Here is a 14,529-nt window from a genome sequence, read left to right as displayed (position 1 = left end):
GAGGTCCTGGGAGGAGCGGAGGGGGCGATTTTGTTGATATCTGCAGATGAGGTTGGTGATGTAGCTGGGGACGATGTTGTAATGGCCTTGTATGTTGTGGTTAGCATTTCGAATTTTACATGGTGGGGTAGGGGGTGCCAGTGAAGGGATTGGCAGAGAGGGGCGTCAGTCACAGATCGATTAGTGAGGTGTATTAGTCTAGCAGCAGAATTCATAATAGACTGAAGGGGGGATAGCCTGCTTAAGGGTAGGCCATTAAGGAGAGAGTTGCAGTAGTCAAGGTGGGAAATAATAAAGAAGTGAATAAGTTGATTTGTGATGTCATTAGTCAGGAAGGGTTGAATTCTGGAAATATTGTGGAGGTGAAGGTGGCAGGATTTAACCAGTGATTGGATGTGGGGGCTGAAGGAGAGATCAGAGTCAAGGATTACACCCAGGACTCTGGCATGTGTGGAGGGACCAATGGTTGTGTTGTTGATATTAATGGTGAAGTCATTGGGGGGTGAAGGAGGAAATATAACAAGCTCAGTTTTAGAAAGATTGAGTTTGAGAAAGTGGTGTGACAGCCATACCGATATGTCATTCAGTACATTTGAGATCCGTGAGGAGATCGAGGGGGTGAGTTGAGGAGAGATAGATCTGGGTGTGATCGGCATAGAGGTGGTATTGGAAACCATGGGAGGTTATCAACTGGCCCAGGGAAGAGGTATAGAGCGAGAATAGGAGGGGCCCAAGGACAGAACCTTGGGGTACCCCAACAGAGAGAGGAAGGGGAGCGGAGGAGATGGAATTGTAAGTGACACTGAAAGTGCGCTGAGATGGGTAGGAGGAGAACCAGGATAAAGCAGACATGCATCCTCCCAAGAAAAAAAAGAAAAAAAACCTCATATACCGCGTACACACGATCAGACTATCCGGCGGACTTAGTCTGGCGGACAAACCGCCGGAAAGTCCGCCAAATTTCCGAACGAGCGGACCTGCCCACACACCAGACTTTTCTACTATCCGCCGGACTTTTGAAATGAACGGACTTGCCCACACACGGAGGAAAGTCCGTTCATTTTGAACGCGGCTCCAGGTAGCCGGGACTAGCGAAGGAAGTCAATGTCGCTCGGGCGGCAGCGTCGAAGAAGAAAGCTGGGCTCCTCCGCTAGTAAAAGAGCAGAAGATAGCGGAGGAGTCCGGTGAGAAGACAACCCAAGACAGAAGAAGACCCCCGGAGCTGAGCAATAAATTATTTTAAACCCTTGTGTGTTGTGTTTTATTAAAATTTTTTTCACAGGTGAATAGGTAGGGGTACATCGTACCCCATACTCATTCACATAGTGTGAGGGGCCGGTATCTGGGGGCCCTCACACTATGTTATTAAAGGGGGCTCCCGGATTCCGATAAGCCCCTTGCCCTCAGACCCCGACAACCAACGGCCAGGGTTGTTGGGAAGAGGCCCTTGTCCATGGGGACAAGGTGCTTTGGGGTGGGGGGCCGCAGGGCCCCCCTTCCACAAAGCACCCCCCCATGTTGAGGGCATGCGGCCTGGTATGGCCCAGGAGAGGGGGCGCTCGCTCGTCCCCACCCCCTTTCCTGACCGGTCGGGTAGCGTGCTCTGACAAGGGTCTGATATGGACCTGGGGGGGGACCCCCATGCCGTTTTTTCGGTGTAGGCCGGCCAGCGACGTGTCAATCTGGCCGCCGAAGGTGGCGACATTGACCTCCTGCGCTAGTCCCGTCTACCTGGAGCCGCGTTCAAAATTAATGGGCTTTTCTCCATGCGGGAAAGTCCGTTCATTTCAAAAGTATGGCGGACTAGCACACACACGGCCATATTGTCCGCCGGAATGCGAGTCTGGTGGACAGTTTTTGAGTCAAAACTACTTTCTAACTCTGCCGGACTTTTGGGTAAAAAAAAATCAGCCGGAGCCCTCACACGGGCGGATTGTGCGGCGAACTCCGGTCCTCCGGACTTTTCCGCCGGATAGTTTGATCGTGTGTACGCGGCAATAGCAATTCACACCAAACTGAGCATGTGCAGCCTGACTCCATAGACTCTGTGTTATTAGGAAGTCATTAGGGGACAGTGGAAGAAGGGGAGGATCCCAGAAGACAGGATCAAACAGCCTTGGTACACAATGCAGAGGATTAACCCCTTAGGTTCCACAGTGGGTATAACAAGCATGCTTTACTGCATATACAGACCGATTTTACTGTTGTGGGTTTAGTAACACTTTAATGCGCATAAACCATTGCAGTGCAGGGGACCCCATTGCAAGGGTGGTTGTTTTTTATTTTATTTTTTGTTATCATCAGAGTTTGCATTCAATGAAAGTAGAATGCGGGATGAACTACCTCCTGTGAGTTACAAAGTAACAAAATATGTATCAGAATTTAACTTGACTGAGTTCCCAGACTGTTGCTATAGATACAATAACCAGGCAGTGCAGAATCTAAAGTCATTATGAATCTATATATAACTTCCCTGGAAAGCTAGCAATCTAAGTGCTACTCATTAGAGTGAGCAGATTACGAAACGTCCATACATGAGCTGAGAGTTGTATACAGTGTGACTCACTCAAGCAGGAGACTGTCAGGACCTAAAGGAATCCGGAAGAATAACAAGAACTTGTGAACACCAGAAGATTGTTATTACATAAAGCATAGATCCCAACTGTCCCGGATTTGGAGAACCTGTCCCTGATTAGGAGCAATGTCCCTCTGTCCCTCTGTCCTCCTCATTTATCCCTCATTTTGGTCTGATATAGTTGTATATAAAATGCACTTTTTATCTTTCAAAAAGTGTTTCCCAGAGCTAAACCTTTCATCCAAATTCTAAATTGCTGCATTTGTACATTTTAAAAGCCAATATAAAGGAATAGTAGTGGTAAAAAAAAAAGCACTTGTGGATTTAATTAACCTTTTTTTGGTGTTAATTCTCCTTTAAGGGGGCGTGGCAGGGGGCGTGGCCTATGTCTACATACATTTGCTAGTAGGTGTCCCTCATTCCCATCTCAAAATGTTGGGAGGTAGGTATGCATACAGGCTTATATCATCTCTGTCCAATCACAGCCCAGAGCCCTGTGTTGACAGTTAACACATGGCTCTGTACAAAGACAACAATCTCACTGTTTCTTATCGCTGCAAAACAAAAAAACAAAAATGCTATTTAATTAATGTTTAATATTTATGACTCCCCCATCCATGTTTCCATGCTTTATTTTGTTGAGAAACCACTTTGAAAAACACCCCCTAGAATTTCTGATAGTGGCCATATTAACTAAGGGCAAATGATTCATGTAGTGTTTACTTCCTGGAACCCATCTGCCCTTGCATGCAGGAGAGTGTGCTTAGCGCCTTTCCTCCACTCCTAAAGACTCCTGGGAAGTATGATATAATTTGCATAGGCAATGAACTATGAAATAACTGAAAAAAAAAGTATAAAACAAGTAAATATTAGAACTGCACGATCCGAAAATTTGTAAAAAAAAAAAAAAGTTTTTCTTTGTTTCTGTTATAAAATTTTGTAAAAAAAGTAAGTTTTCTCCTTCAACGATGGCTACTGATAAGCTGCACTGGCGGGCACTGATAAGGCGGCACCAATGAGGTGGCACTGATGGGTGGCACTGATATATAGCACTGATGGGCATTGATAGGTGGCACTGGTGGGCAATGATGGGCACTGATAGGCAACACTGATGGGCACTGAAAGGCTGCACTGATGGGTACTTATGGGTGGCACTGATGGGCACTGATAGGCAGAACTGAAAGGCACTGATGGCTGGTAGTGATGGTAGTGATACATTGCACTAATAGGCATTACTGATGACACTGGCACTGATTGGAATATTGCTCGTGGTCTAGGGTGGTATACCTGATGGTCCTGTGTGGTGGCCATCCCTGCCTGGCTGTGAATCGTAAGGTATCACCATTTACATTTCATTCCTATTAACATCATACACTTGATGAAATAAAGGGCCTTTTCCAATACACAGATGTGGGGAAGGCCTTTGATAGAGTCTCCTAGGACTATATATGGGCCACCTTAAAACATATAGGTTTACAGTCCAGCATGATATCTTGGATCTCTTCCCTATGTGCCTCCCCCAGGGGTGTTGCTAGATGGCAAAAAGACCAGGGGCTTCAGCCCGAAGTCCAAGGCCGGCACTGGGGTAGTGGCACTGGGTTTTTTGGCTAGGCAGTGGGTTTGTGGGTTGTGTGGTGGGGGGTAACTTGCTGGTTGCTGTCTGGCTTACTAGTGCCCATCAATGCCGACACTACAGTGACCTACCTACCTGACATACATACAATGACCTACCTACCTGACATACACTGACCTACCTGACACACACTGACCTACCTGACATACACTGACCTACCTCCCTGACATACATACACTGACCTACATACCTGACATACACTGACCTACCTACCGACCTACCTGACACACACTGACCTACCTGACATACACACACTGACCTACCTGACCAGAAGACAGACTTCATGTGTCCTGCAGCAGCAGCTCAGATCAGCCGTGGTGTGCGGTGCACCCATCATCATCACAGCAGACAGCCAGAGGAGGAGAGGAGAGCCGCCTGCCTGAGCGCCGAGCGGGGATCTCACAGTGATGTGGCGTGGCAGCCGCATTGTAATTCCCACCTTCTGGAGCCTGCAACGCCTATGATGGATGTCACACATCCCGCGGTCGTGCATTGGACCAGTGGGACGTCCATCATAGACGATGCAGGCTCCAGAAGGCAGGAACTGCTATGTGACTCGGCCGCACTTGGCGGCGCTCAAGGTCAGATCGGTCCCTGCTCATGGGCGCTCAGGGCTAACAATACAATTGCGCATGCCTGAGACCCGGGGCTTTTCAAGGACCCATTTGGGGCTCCAGCCCCCTCTTCCCGATGCCAATGGCCTCCCTTACTGCACAAATACATGCTAAGGGTACCTTTTTTCACTTATTTGCCATACAAAATGGAAAAAGGATGCCTCCTATCTCTAATTCTTTTTATTTTAACCCTAGAACCATTCATCAGAACAATTATTCTTCACAATTCCATCCATGTTCCAAGGGAACATACCAAGTAGCTGCCTTTGCAGACGACCTTGTTATTCCTATCCCAGCAGCACATAACCTTCCCAAATCTGATCAAAGCTTTCAACCTAATTAGCTATATGTCCAATTAAAAAAAAAATGGGTCCATTAACACTCGGCTTGCTGCCCCCCCACCCCCGTGTCACTGGATTTGATTGACAGCAGCAGGCACCAATCCGATCGTGTGTAGACAATTCCGACGGACAAAGGGCCACGCATGCTCAGAATAAGATGAAGGCTATTGGACACTGGACTGTTTATAGTCCCGTTGTACATGTTTTACGTCACCGCGTTCAGAACGATCAGATTTTCCAACAACTTTGTTCAACCGTGTGTATGCTAGGCAAGTTTGGGCTAAAATCCGTCGGAAAAAATCTGATGGATTTTGTCGTCGGAATGTCCGACTGTGTGTACAGGGCCTTAGAGTTATCATGAGAAAAAGTGTGTCCGCTGAAGCTATATCATTATCCTTGTTTCCATATTATCCACAAATTTTCAAAATCCAATTGTCACAGGGGGACAGAAAGTGAGGTGAAATCTTCTGAAGAGGTGCACAGACAGCAAAACAAATGTTACAGGGGTGATAATCCTTCCCTATGCTATGCAAAAAGCATAAAAGATTTTTTTGGGCTGGAGTTAAGCCCCATACACACGGTTGGACATTCCAACAACAAAATCCGTCTGATTTTTTCCGACGGATGTTGGCCCAAACTTGTCTTGCATACACATGGTCACACAAAGTTGTCGGAAAATCCGATCGTTCAGAATGAGGTGACGTCCAACACGTACAATGGGACTATAAAGAGGCCAGTAGCCAATAGCTTTCGTCTCTGAGGCCGCGTACACACGCAGGGACTGTTCGCCCAACTTTGTTCGTCAAACAGTTTGAGCGGACAGTCCGCTCAAAATTAGCATGGACGGACATGGCCACACACGACGAACGAACAGTCCGCTGAAACTTACGCGATGACGTGAACGGCACGTACGACGGGACTAGAAATACGACGTCCTATACACTGCAATGCAACCTTCGGCGTGTAAATCCTTTCTGAGCATGCGCGGAACTTAGTTTGTCGAACAAGCCTACACACGGGCGGACTGTCCGCTCAAACCAAGTTTCAGCGGACAGTTTTACGGAATTTCCGAAAAACTTTGTTCGTCAGACTGTCCGCTGAAACTGTCCGCTGAAGCCCACACACAAGCGGACTGTCCGCCGAAACACTGTTCAGCGGACAAAGTTGAGCGAACAGTCCCCGCGTGTGTACGCGGCCTTAGTCTATTCTGAGCATGCGTGGCACTTTGTCCGTCTGAATTGTCTACACACGATCGGAATTTAAACGATCGGATTTTGTTGTTGGAAAATTTTAGATCCTGCTCTCAAACTTTGAGCGTCGGAAAATGTGACGGAAAAAGTCCAATGGAGCCCACACACGATCGGATTTTCCGTCAACACGATCCGATCGCACATTTTCTGTTGGAAAATCCGACCGTGTGTATGGGGCATTACCTTACCATTACCTGTTCCGACTTACATACAAATTCAACTTTAAGTGGAACTTCAGTCATTTTTTTCATCTTTCCATCTATTAAATCTTCTGCCCTTGTTTTAACTTTGGATAGTAAAACATTTTTTTTTTCTGCCAGTAAATTCCTTATACAGCCCACTTCCTGTTTCCTGACTAGTTATTAGCCTAGGCTTATGACATCATACACAGCTCTCTCTCTCTCACTCTCATGAGAGTTTGCCAGGAAGGGAGGAGTGATAAGTCATAAGAGGGCCAATGAGAGCTGCAGAGCTGTAGGTGTGCCTCTGTGTGTCTGTAAAAAGCCAGGAAGTCAACAGGCAGCAGCTTCAGATGCCCACAGTTAAAATGGCTGCAGCCAGACTCAGCGGAGGGAGATTTCTGAAGCATATTTGGCAAGTACAGAATCACAGCATATATAAAATAATATGCAAAGTGGTTGGAGGGAAGCTTCAGAATGGCAAAGATGTTTTTATTACAAATTATGTGAGCGGACCGCTGTTCTTCTTTGAACTTACAGAACAATCTACTTATGCTTCATTTTTAACATGAGCCTATAGCAACACTTCAAAGCGATTGCAAAGGCAGAAGTTTTTTCTTTTATCTTAATGCATTCTATGCACTAGCCCCTTTAGATCCATGCCATAGCGCAATGATGGCTACAGCGCGGATCTGCTTTGCCGGGAGGCCGTCAATTGACGTCCTCCCCTTTGCACGCTCCCCACGCCCCCCTGAAGGGAGCGCGGCGTGCTGTGATCACCCGAGTCAATGAGACTCAGGTGATCACAGATCGGAGTAAGGGGTCGATCTCGACCCCTTACCATGTGATTAGCTGTCAGCCAATGACAGCTGATTCCGTGATGTAAACAGAAGATAGGTAATCATTTTTTTTTCCGCTCATGCTGGCAGCATGAGCGGAAAAAAAGGCTGATCACCGGCTTCTGTTGAAGGGACATCGATCCCGAAGAGGAAGAGGCAAAGCTGCCTCATATGTGCCCACCAGTACTGCCTGCCAGTGCCCCCTGCTAGTGCCATGAATCAGAGCCCAACAGTACATAAGTGCCAGCAATCAGTGACACCTATCAGTGCCCACGAGTGCCACTTATCAATGCTCACCAGTGGTACCAAAGTACATAAGTGCCAGCAATCAGTGCCACCAATCAGTACCTCATCAGTGCCACCTAGCAGTGCTGCCTATCAGTGTCACCTACCAGTGCCGATCAGTGCCCATCACTGCCAGCCATCAGTGCCCATCACTGCCAGCCATCAGTGCCAGCTATCAGTGCCACCCATTAGTGCCCTTCTGTGCCACCTATCAATGCCCATCAATGCCACCTATCAGTGCCCACCAGTGCCACCTATTAGTGCCCATCAGTGCCGCCTATTAGTGCCCATCAGTGTTGCCTTATCATTACCCATCAGTGTTGCCTTATCAGTGCCTATCAGTGTAGCCTATTGGTGCCCATCAGTGCAACCTATCAGTGCCCATCAGTGCAGCCTCATCAGCGCACATCAATGAAGGAGAAAAATTACCATTTTGCAAAATGCATTAACAAAATGTAAAAGGTTTTTTTTTTTTTTTTATTCTGTATTTTTTAATTTTTTTAACAAAAAATAAAAAACCCAGAGGTGATCAAATACCACCAAAAGAAAGCTCTATTTGTGGGAATTTTTTTTTTTAAATTTCATTTGGGTATAGTGTAGCATGACCGCGCAATTGTCATTCAAAGTGCATCAGCGCTGAAAGCTGAAAATTGGTCTGGGAGAGAGAAGAGGAGGATCGGGGCTGCTCTGGGCAAATCCACTGCAACAGTACAGGTAAGTATAACATACGGTAAGCAAAAAAAAAAACAAGAGACTTTACAATGACTTTAATTTATTGTCTTTGGGTAGCATCTATGGCCAGCTTTTCGAATGCAGTGCTGTAACCTTTCTCTTCTCTCCTTCATGCTTATGTATAATATATCATCACATGCGGCAAACCCATGCAAGCCCAGATGATTGACAGGTGTTCGGAAAACAATCATAAAACGAATTCTATCTCTGACTACAATATTTACCCTTATCAATCATCTGTGAATACGTTTATTTAGCTTAAAGAACCCAATTAAATCCAATGCTGCGCCTAGACATTTCCCACTTTTATTAAACATATATTCTCAAGAACGACGTGGGTGATGGACCCCCTGCCCTGCAGAAAATACTACTTATGCATAATTATTCAAACCCAGCTAGCAAGAAATCTGCGGTTATTGCAAACTTAATAACCAACTTAATTTAGAAGCATGCATTTTTATCCTAAAAAAAAAACGCGCACCCAACAGGTTGAAATGATGCAGCCAGTAAAGAACGGTAAATTAGACCCCAATGGCAGGAATAACAAGAGACCACATGATTAGTGCAATTATAATGCACACCACAAGGCTTTATACCTACAAGTAGCTCCCGGCAGGCTAGCAGTGAGTCAGTATTGAATATAATTGAGTGTGCTGCGATTATTGAATGCCTGATACCAGGTGCTGCTATCTATAATACATTTAGCAAATTCAATTACACATTATAATGTTGAAGTGAAATTATGCTCTTATGAATCATTGTTGTGTTTATGTTACTTTCCGTTCTGAAACAAAAATGTTTATTTCCTGATGGCGACGTACCATCGCTACCCAAGTGCCGAGTTTCACACCTTTCCTGGAAAAAAAGTACAATATTATGATTAATTGCTACCTTCACTCTTACACATTCTTGTCATTTAAAAAAAAAAAAAAATATATATATATATATATATATATATATATATATATATATATATTCATATACAGTGGTACCTTGGATTACGAGCATAATTCGTTCCAGAAGAATGCTTGTAATCCAAAGCACTTGTATATCAAATGAGTTTCCCCATAGGAGTCAATGGAAACTCAGATAATTTGTTCCACAGTGATTGTATGCAGTACCGCATTTGGCCAGAGGTTGGGGGGGGGCGCCGTAGACACTTGGAAACACTCAGAGCCGCTCGGAGAGGCTCATAGACACTCGTTAACTGGGTTTTTCTGTGTCTTTGAGCGGCACAGGGTGCCCTGGGCACCCTCGCACCTCTGGCCAAATGCGGTACTGCACACTAGAGCTGCACGATTCTGGCCAAAATGAGAATCACAATTTTTTTAGCTTAGAATAAAGATCACGATTCTCGTGGCGTAAAATCTTTCACATTGGACTAATGTTTTTTTTTTGTTTATTTTTATTCATTAAAGTGCAACTTTTTCCCAAAAAATGTGCATTTGAAAGACTGCTGCACAAATACAGTGTGACATAAAATATTGCAACAACCACCATTTTATTCTCTAGGGTCTCTAATTAATATATATATATATATATATATATATATATATATATATATATAAAGATGGCATATTTTAAAGATATAAATATATAAAATAAATAAATATATAATAAATAAATATATATATATATATATATATATATATATGTATATATGTGTATATATATATATATATATATATGTATATTTTTATTAGTGTATCCACAGTGTCACCCTGTAAGGATACAAGGTAAATTCTATTTTTTTTTAAGTACCGGTACAGTGTGGACATTTCTAGCTACCGAGCTTTGATTTCTTTTTTGCTGTCTAGATATCCCTACTGATTTAGATCTTCTGAATTAAAGTGGAGTTCCACCTATAAAATAAACTTTAAATCAATCAGCAGCTTTCAGCATTAACATCATTTGGGCCAATTTTTTTTTTTATTTACTTACTCTTTCTGTATTGTTGCCTTGGGGTCCCTTCTAATCTGCCCCTTCCGTGCCGCGGCGATTTACGTCATATCCCGCATCGCCTGAGCCCCTGGGAGATCTGTGTCATCGTTTCCCAGGTGTCAGTGGGCAGCGCCGAAGGAATCATTCTGCGCTACGTCCTGTGTATAGACTGCGCACGTGAGATCGGGAGGTGCATGCTGGGTATACAGCATCACCATATCCCGGAAAAGACTGCTAGTGGGCTTCACATGCCCACAGTAGAGATGGAAACACTCTGCAGAGCAGAAATAAACAATACGTATGTTTAAAAATTGGTAATTAAGAGGCTGTTTGTTAAATTACTTGGATTTAACGTTTTAAAACAGTGTAAAATTTCTTATTACATAAGAAAAAAAAAAATCTGGGCGGAACTCTGCTTTAAGTCTCAGAGGTTTCGTTTTGACTGCTGGTTGGAATCTATTCGGTGTGCACATTATTTTAGCTGGGAAAAGTAACTCATTTCCAGCAGAAGTCTTTATAGAATGTCAAGGAGTCATGAAAGAATTTATGAAGATACAGTGTGAATCAGTTGCCTAACCAGTGCCAACGAGAATTGTGTGAACCTTCAGGTCATGTGATTACACAAGGGGCATAATACATAAAAGCCAAAGAAAAGAAAAAAAAGAACAAAAGTGGAATTGTTGCCCAAGCAGCCAATTGATTCCACTGGGAGCTCATCCACTTTGCTCCGGTTTTAATAAGAATGGAAGGAATGGAGGTTGCTAACCCAGCAAATTGAAAGTTAGTAAATAAGGTGAAGATGTGTTTATTTTAAATACCCAATCATGTGTAAGGAAAATTAATATATATATATAAAAAAACAAAAAAAACAGGCTTGCTGTATGCTCCTAATTGGACAAGTGAAGTGAACCTCTACCCATATCAATTCTAAGTTCTTCAGATGTTTACCAAATGTCTGCAAAATTCTCCTGCATATCTGCGCCCACTTGGTGTTTTTTTGGTGTCTGGATAGTTTGTGAGTTGGACAGGGACTACAATCTATGGAAAAAGTTTATAGATGATGTATTTTCCATATGGAAAGCTGATCATTTATAACTTTATTACAAAACAATGCAACTTTTTGGCTTTTACTATTGTCACAACACTTTCAAAATCTCTAAAAGTACTTCCAGAATCATTGCCAATATTTTCAGACTCTCTGCCGGTACCTTCAATGGTACTTGCAGAATCATCGCCAGTAATTCCACCGGTACCTGTAGAATCCCTGCCAGTATTTTGAATTGTACGTGCAGAACTCCTACTGGGATTTCCAGTATCCCTTCCAGTACACCCAATGGTATTTGCATAATCATTGCAGTAATTTCAATTGTACTTGCAGAATCCTTATGCCGCGTACACACGACTTTCCGGCAGAAAAGGTCAGACGTAATCATATATTACAATCGTGTGTGGGCTTCATCTGACTTTTTTCTTCAAAAATTCCGACAGACCTAGAAATAGAACATGTTTCAAATCTGTCCGATGGACTCAATTTCTATCGGGAAAACCGTTCGTCAGTATGCTGGTCCGATAGACCAAATACGACGCAAGGGCAGCTATTGGCTACTGGAAATGTAACTTGCTTTTCTAGTCCCGTCATACGTCATCACATTCAAAACTAATGGACTTTGGTCCGTTTGTGTGTTCAGTCGGAAGTCCATCAGCACTTCGTCGGACCTCTGTCGAGGAGACCGTCGGATCTTTTCTGACAGAAAGTCCGGTAGTGTGTATGCGACATTACAGGGACTTACAGAGTCCCTTCCAGTACTTCCAATGGTACAGGCGGAATATCTACCAGAACTTCCAGAGTCTCCAGAAATGACGTTGAGCATGTCCACAGACCAAAAGTGTATTTAAGCTTCAGCCTGTGTCTTCAAGCCAGCTAACTGTGAGCAAGAACTATAATACTGAAGCCTGTTACCTGTCTTTGCTGACTTGGATTGGCTAACTATTCCCAAGGCTTTTTGCCTTGTCTTCTGTCTTCTTAGTTTCTGACCCACACTACCTGACTTCTCTTTGCTTGCTGCTCGCCAATACCTCTTCTTGATCCTGACTGCACCCTGGTGTCCTTTCTCCACATTGTAACCCTTCTGTACCTGCTACTCCTTGGTGGGGTAATCCCAGAAGACATGTCCTGGTGCCAGTTGCCATGAATAATTTGGGGGACCATTTTGTTTTTGTTTTTTTTTCTCCTTCCACTAACAGGTGGTCTGGTAAATACCAACTGGCACTTAGATTCTGTACTCCGGGAGACTCTGTGTCACCTGGCAGAGGGTATTGTAACAACAATTTTTTAGTTAATTGCTTGATTGTTAATTAATTAAGTCTGATCAAGACACATCAGAAACCTGTTGGCAAACAATTTTATTTTACAATTCACCTCTTATTTACTGTTTTTGCTATTAAACTTTCTTAAAAGCCATTCCATTAATCTGAGAGGCTGTAGCTGACTGGACAAATGCAATCATTATTTTCATGAGTTCATTATTAGAGAAAGAATGTGATTAAAAAAAAATAATTAAGGAAACACTGTTCACATCAAGTACAATGCATTGTATATATGTTTTTTCTAAAACAATCCAAGTAATTAAACATATGTTTATTTTTTATTGTTTTAGTATTGCACAATTTGATGTTTCTTTTAGTTTGAATATTCTAAAAAACGAATATTGTCCTCTGCTAAAGCACAGCAAATCAATAGATTGGAATTAAAAGCTGAACACAGCTTTTACTAATTTAGAATTGCTCCAGCTTTACGAGATGTTATAATTGTATTTCGTGTAGCACAATGGGAATGATATATTTCAGAAACGCATTTAGAAAAATATTAGACTGTGGGCTGAACTGACATTTGCTGAGAGCAACTGTGTAATATACTTAAAGCAGCCAGTTTTGCATAATTTGAAGTCATTTTATATTTATTTTGGAAATTTTTGGCTGTGGTATCGGCACAAAAAAAGAAAAATATTTAATACAAAACATTTTAGGAAGAAAAGAAATGCGTACACAGAGTAGATACATTTGGTCCATCAAGTCTGAACAGAGAATATGAAATGTTAGCTTTTAACTTGATTGTTATCACTGTTTCTTCATTAATAAATATGTATCATGAATGTTTTGTTTTCTTTTACTTTTGTTTAGTGTTTTTAAAAAATATTTAGATATTTTTACCTGTTTTTGGTTTATTTATATTAGTATTTCTTAAAATTATATTTTTGTTCTGTGTTATTTTGTTTTAAAGAATGCTTTTTAGGAATTTATACATTATGTTAACCTCCCTGGCGGTATGATTATTTCAGATGTTAGGTGCTGAAAGCGGTACAATTATTTTGCATGGAAATTTGGCGTTTTATATTGTAATCCTGTAATTCTTAGGAACAACTCACTTAAATCTGTCCAAACCAGAGTCTAGCAGACATCCCGGGTATGATAAAGTTTGAAAAATGAAATCATAAATTATAATATAATAAATAACTATAAATAATTATACCAAATAATAATATAACAGTAATAACAATTATTCAATAATGTAATCAAATCAAAAACACTGAACTTTGCTCAGTTGCAGAATTGTCACTGTCATTACTTTTCAGTGTTTGATGACGGATCTCCCCACAAATTGCTATCGCTCAATTCTGCGAGTGATTCTAATTTATTATTGCTGTTTTCTAGCTGGTCTAAAATCATTTTTGATGTAAAGGGACAGTTTTGGTTGCTATGGACAATCTCCAGTTTCCAGGCATAAAGAACAGTTTTTATAATATAAAACTGCATGCAGGACACTGGGCAGACCACTAGGGACAAAAGGGATGTAAAATAATTACATACAGCAATGTAATCTGTAAGATTACACTATACTGTATGTAATGTGTGTGTTTCACTTTTTGAATTTGGTGCCGTTCTCCGTCCCCGTGCGTCGTAACGCTCGCAGGGAACGGAGCTCGGCTCCGTGATAGAACGAGCGGGGGACGACTCGCTCGTACAGCAGGGGGACATCGCTGGATACAGGGGACAAGGTAAGTAAGCACTCCCTGCATTCAGCGATGCGGTCCCGAGTCTGGCTCGGGGTTACAGCTTTTGGTACAAAATTTTCACCCCAAG

General features: G+C 42.6%; 1 protein-coding gene across 1 annotated transcript in view; it reads left to right on the top strand.

Moving 5' to 3' along the window:
- STK32C (serine/threonine kinase 32C) overlaps positions 1–14,529 on the top strand; it is a 407,759-nt gene that overhangs the window by 203,558 nt on the left and 189,672 nt on the right. The window lies entirely within an intron of this gene.

The sequence above is a fragment of the Lithobates pipiens genome, unplaced genomic scaffold (genome assembly GCF_037356315.1).
Source record: "Lithobates pipiens isolate NorthernLeopardFrog02 unplaced genomic scaffold, aLitPip1_a1.2 Scaffold_25, whole genome shotgun sequence".
Taxonomy (NCBI): domain Eukaryota; kingdom Metazoa; phylum Chordata; class Amphibia; order Anura; family Ranidae; genus Lithobates; species Lithobates pipiens.
This window is presented reverse-complemented; position numbering and strand designations above follow the sequence as displayed.